The sequence below is a fragment of the Limulus polyphemus genome, unplaced genomic scaffold (genome assembly GCF_000517525.1).
Source record: "Limulus polyphemus unplaced genomic scaffold, Limulus_polyphemus-2.1.2 Scaffold1824, whole genome shotgun sequence".
NCBI lineage: Eukaryota > Metazoa > Arthropoda > Merostomata > Xiphosura > Limulidae > Limulus > Limulus polyphemus.
Genome location: NW_013667434.1, coordinates 134175 through 140126, shown reverse-complemented (window position 1 = coordinate 140126; position 5952 = coordinate 134175). Strand labels below are relative to the sequence as shown.

At 31.7% G+C, this 5952-nt stretch overlaps 1 protein-coding gene across 3 annotated transcripts in view; it reads right to left on the bottom strand.

The window, feature by feature from the left end:
- Positions 1–290: 290 nt before the first annotated feature.
- Positions 291–5952, bottom strand: part of LOC106465062 — a 134332-nt gene continuing 128670 nt past the window's right edge. For all 3 annotated transcript variants that reach the window (XM_022392876.1, XM_013925259.2, XM_013925258.2), the window contains exon 10: positions 291–3813. The gene's annotated coding sequence lies outside the window, so the exon portion shown is untranslated. The remainder of the gene's footprint in view (positions 3814–5952) is intronic.

Genomic DNA, 5952 nt, shown 5'->3' with positions numbered 1-5952 from the left:
CGGTCACAACAAATCCATAGGAAAATCAGAAGACAAACTCTCCAAGTCCAATCTTTAGCTTGACAATAGCTGTCTCACAAATGGTTTGTAAGCTCAGGAAATTTGATGCAAAAATTATCAGTATGGAAACTAAACATTGTCACCTCTCAAAGTTTCACTACAATATGGACTATAAATTTTGATTGGATAATCAACACTGTAAACCTCAAATCATGTCTCACAGAAAAAACTTAATCCCCTCCCCTAAAAAAAGTATTTTTTCAAACTATACATAACAAGTCACAACAATCCAATTTCTTCATAATGCAGTATTTTATTTGACAAAAGCTGCTATCACACAAACTATTAGGTGAAGTGTAACAATTATATTACACCTATCAAAGCAAACACAGAAAACTAAACCACATACTAAAAAAAGAGTGATGTTGCAACACTAAAATATTCAGAAGTGATCTTTCTTTCACTATTAATAAATTTTTTCATCATTTAAAACTATTGCTTTTATACACTTACATATCCGTTGAATAGAAGTTTGCACAGTGAGGTGCAAAAAATATGCTTACTTTCAAGAAAAACCACAGATTCTTGTATTAGTAATGATTTTGGACATATTTTGAATGCAATCCCAACACAAAGTATACATAAATTACATTATCAAATACCTTACATTTTCCAAACTCGACTTCTTATACATTACTAATGTATAACACAGTCTAAGCTCATAACAGAAACATAACTAAATCACACATTTGGAGTTGAATAAGGATCACAAGATCATATTAACATATGCATTTACTGTTTTAAAACAGCTAGGTTTACAATACTATGTTCCTTGAAAGTATGAGAGACTAAAATAATGTCTTAAGAACATAGAATCGTTCAGAATGTGAAAGTATGTCTTTAGTGGCCTCCTATCAGGAAATATAACATTTCTTGTTATTTTGACAAGTACACCAAGTGATCATCATAACAGTGGGTTTCGACAGAAGTTTAAACACATTTATCAGGAGTGGGAATACATGTAATTGCAAGTAAATATTTTCCTTTTCATAATTCTTACCAAGACACCATGACAAGGTCATGTCTGTAACTGAGCAGACAGCTTCAGGGCTTGGCAGAATAAAAAAATACCCCTACATTTTGTGAAACATGGACTATCAACTATAATATGGCATTCATATTAATTTGGTAGCCTATTCCCAGCATTTCCGGGAGAGTAAGAGTTGACCTTTCTAAGGTTATCGTGGTTTGTTTGTAATGATTTATAAAGTAACTGAAGTATGTAGCACAAGGAGAGTTTATGTAGATGCATGTGCTGAACAATAAATTAGAGAATACAGATATCTTTATTCGATGTTTTGGAGAACACTTGAACAGTTCATGTGAGACAGAAAGAGAATGGATTTATTAAGTAACATGAACACTGTTAAAGAAGAGTAGGACTAAATCCAGCAAATATTACACATCTGATGGCTAAACCTGTGGGTATTATAACAGGACAGTAAACCCTGTTGTACCAATTACAACCCTGGAAATATTAATTTTTTTAAAACCAATACTCAACCGTCTCGTGGTCATCTGGCTTGACAAACTCCATCTTGCAAGGCACCGTGAGAGTGAAAAGAAGAGGCAGACAGAAGAAAAGGTGGGGAGAACATCAAAGAGTGGACAGGCCTGGAGTCTGTCAACTCCCAGAGGGTAGTGGAAAATTGAGAAAGATGGAGAGAGCTGGTTGCAAAGTTGTCAGTGGTGCCCCAATGATCCCGAGGGTTAAGGGACAAAGTGAAGTGAGGTGAAATATTAAAGAAGGTCAAATAATATAGCTCCCTTTAATAATTATAATAAGAAAGTGGGTGATACATCTCACAAATATTAAAGAAGGTCAGATAATGTAGCTCCCTTTAATAATTATAATAAGAAAGTGGGTGATACATCTCACAAATATTAAAAAAGGTCAGATAATGTAGCTCCCTTTAATAATTATAATAAGAAAGTGGGTGATACATCTCACAAATATTAAAGAAGGTCAAATACTGTAGCTCCCTTTAATAATTATAATAAGAAAGTGGGTGATACATCTCACAAATATTAAGAGAGTATCGTTAGATGTCATTTCCTTTACTTAAAATCTACCTGTATTATATATAACAAGACAGTAGACCTTGTTGTTCCAATTACTGAACTCATTCATTAAGGAGGGTCAATTCTTGCCACAAACTCCTCATGTATTACAAGACAGTGGATGCTGTTCCAATTATTGAAGAGTGTATTTGATGATGTTTTCCTTACTGTTATTGGGCATTACTCTATTACTAACAACTATTATGTTTTAATAGACTTGCTTCTTTTAATAAAACTCAGTTTATGTAAAAACAATTAATATTAATTTTAGATCAATACAAGCTATCTAACAAAGTATTTTTTATTTCTTAATGACAGGAAGGGTATGTTGCAATCTTTCCAAGAATTACTGAAATAATATACTGTGTACTTGTTTATAAAATCTGTTAGATGAAATATAATGACTATTTTAATTACCAAAACTCATTTTCTGTAAATAATTGTAAAAATTACTCTGAAAAATTTAATGTGTCTAAAACCACTGGCAAATGTGTTTCTGAAAATGTATGTAACTGACTATCTCACTGCTTTAGGGTAATTTAAGCCCACTTAAATATTATATAAAAGTATTTAATGAAAAGTTTTATGAGCTTGTCAACACAGTTATACTTGCTTCTACATCCAATATTATAATTAATAACCAAAGATATCCTTCCATAATATAAAACAAAAGTAGAGCAGTAATAGTATCACAGACAATCAGAGCCATGCTTAGTAGGTGCCAAGTGCTACTTAAAGACTAGAAGTGCAAAGGACAGGTGCTGTGATGACAAGTGTTTATTCCAAGATCTACAGTAAAGAAAGCAAGTATGAAGGTTACACAGAACAAGAACAAAATACATTGTATTAATTCTAATTTACATTGGTTGTTATCTTGAAAATTTCAAAATAATGATTAAGAACAAAATATATAAATACAAGAAAGATTTTGAATTACATTAATAAAGAAATACGTTTATGGCACATTCTTTTTTTGTTTTGAAAGTACAAAAATAAAAATGTAATAATAACAGATACAACTTCTTTAATAAGCTGGAATCTCCAACTGTCATGATCTAAACATAACAATACTGAAATTGTTTTTATTAGTACTAAACATTTCAAAAGATATGACAGAACTACTCCAAAAAACGTCATTAAAAGAACCTTCTTCAAGTCTGAAAAGACATTATGAACTACACACAATTACAAAAGCAATGACCAGACCTTCAAACTACAATTACTGTTAAGGAATTCTCTGCCAACCACTGTATTAAATTTCTATGGATATTTATGTTTAATTTGGAAATCAATAACTTATTAGAATTACATAAGACAATACATAAAATAGTTCAGCATTTAAAATGGATAACTTATATACATTCTGTATAAAGATTTTTCCACACAAACATAGCTTGAATATAAGATTATATGGAAAGCTGTAATGTGCCACTACACCAGAGACTAGAACATAAGACTTCACTAAAGCAGTTTAACTTTCTAGTGGGTAACCTAGATACCATGCTAATCAAAGTAAGATAGAATGGGAGTAGAAAACATTATCCTCAAAAACTACAAGAACCACACACATGAAAAAGTCAGTACACAACACGATTTATACATGTTGAGTCAGGCAATACCAAATATTCCTGTGAGCTAAACTGGCAGTTGACACCAGGGCAACACTGTAGGGCCAGGACTATTAGTCAATCACTGTAAGAAAGTAAAACAAAATCTTCAGTCTACAACAGCTACATTCATAATATATTTTCAAATAGTTTCTCTTCCGCTATGGTATGATTTAAATCCTATTAACACATCTGTTAAGTGATGATAAATAATTGTTCACAATGTTCAGCATTCAACAGAATTGGACATACATGTAGTATTACTGGTGTTAAGTTAACTTACAAACCCAAACATGTAAGAAGACTGGATAGAAGAGATGTAAACAATTAAATGATATAAAATGCTCCAGATAAAACGTGTACTTGCCTAAATACGTATTTTGTTTTTCCATAAAAAAATGCACTGGAAATAATGACTTGTTAATATCAAATATACATCCTGTTCACTGGTATATATAATCATCTATGTATATGTACATACTTGTAAGTTCAAAAGAAATAAAACCTGTATCATTAATAAAACACAAAGAATGGGAGATGTTCTCACAGGAATCTGACTGAAACGTTACACAACAATTTATAGGATCTGAGAGTAAAGGACATCAAATCCTACTAATTGTTTGCACTATATGAAAGCCTACTATATCTCATTGGTTTCTCCCAAGCATTACTGAAGAGTCATAATTTGCCAAAAGGATAATCTACTGGCAAATCATTCATGGACTCTTTCTTTTCTTTACTGAAATTATAGGTTTTATTGAGAAAATAGTTATACAGCAATTACAGGACAGTGATTACCCATAATTCAACAGTGGAACTAAAAATTATACCAGTCTAATTTTATAAGCTGACATTATAGCTTTTACTGGTTTGGTTTGTATTTGACACAAAGCTACCCGAAGGCTATCTGTGCTAACCGTCCCTAGTTTAGCAGTGTAAGACTAGAGGGAAGGCAGCTAGTCATCACCACCCACCACCAACTCTTGGGCTACTTTTTACCAGCAAATAGTGGGATTGACCATCACATAATAATCCCCCCACAGCTAAAAGGGTAAGCATGTTTGGTGGGATGGGGATTCGAACACGGGATATTCAAATTGCAAATTGAGCACCCTAACCACCTGGCCATGCTGGGTGAGCTCTTACTGTACTGAATTTGTGTTGTAATTTCTTGGAGTGGTCCTTAGTAGAATGATAATATAGAAATGAAAAGTGCCTAGTAAACATAGCAAAACAATGCTAAAAGGCAAGATTGGATGATGAAAAAAAATCATTGAAACACAAAAACAGATGAAATTTAACCACTCTTTTTTATTATCAGCATTGCAGGTTATTGCAAACACTGAGATACTTTTCATGTGAAAAGCTTATCTGGAGCAGTGGATACAGAAAACTCTTTAAAACATGGCTATTCATTTGGTGTAATATTGGTGATATATGCCGATCACCTAAATAATGTAGTAAAAAATACAAGTTTATAAAACTGAATCACACAAAACAAACAGATGAAGAAACCATCGCATCAAATTATAATCATCAGGTTCAAATAGCTCTTTCATCCAAAGGTAAAACATTTTCTATTAAAGGTATAACTCTAGCAGATAACTTAAGTCACTAAAAGCAACTGTTATAATACTAAGTCAAAAATATTTCTGGAAAAGTATGAACAAAAAAATGTTTTTGTACTTTTATGTATAAAATTTAAAACAAGTATCTAGGTTAAAGACAGTTAAAAAAAGACAACCTATTAATGGTAAAAAAAGAAACAAGCTTACAATTTGGAAACACAAGATAAAAAATGTTGTTAGTTTCAGAGAAGTTTCAATATGCTCCATCAAACATCTAAAAAAGAAACTCCTTACATGCTCAATACAAAATGTGAACTTAAGCATCAAAAAGAAAACAAACATATTGATTATAGCATTTAATTTATTTTACTAATTACATTTTGTAGACTTTTATACTTCTAAAATAAGATGCATCTTTCAAAATACAAGTAAGTTTACTCAGAGTATCACTATCATCATTCACTATTAAAACAAAATATAAATTTTGTGATGTACAGCATTTATCAGAACCATATAGGTCATTCTCTATAACTCTGTGCTACTATACTACTGGTGAACAGAATACAACACATTCTCTATAACTCTGTGCTACTATACTACTGGTGAACAGAATACAACACATTCTCTATAACTCTGTGCTACTATACTACTGGTGA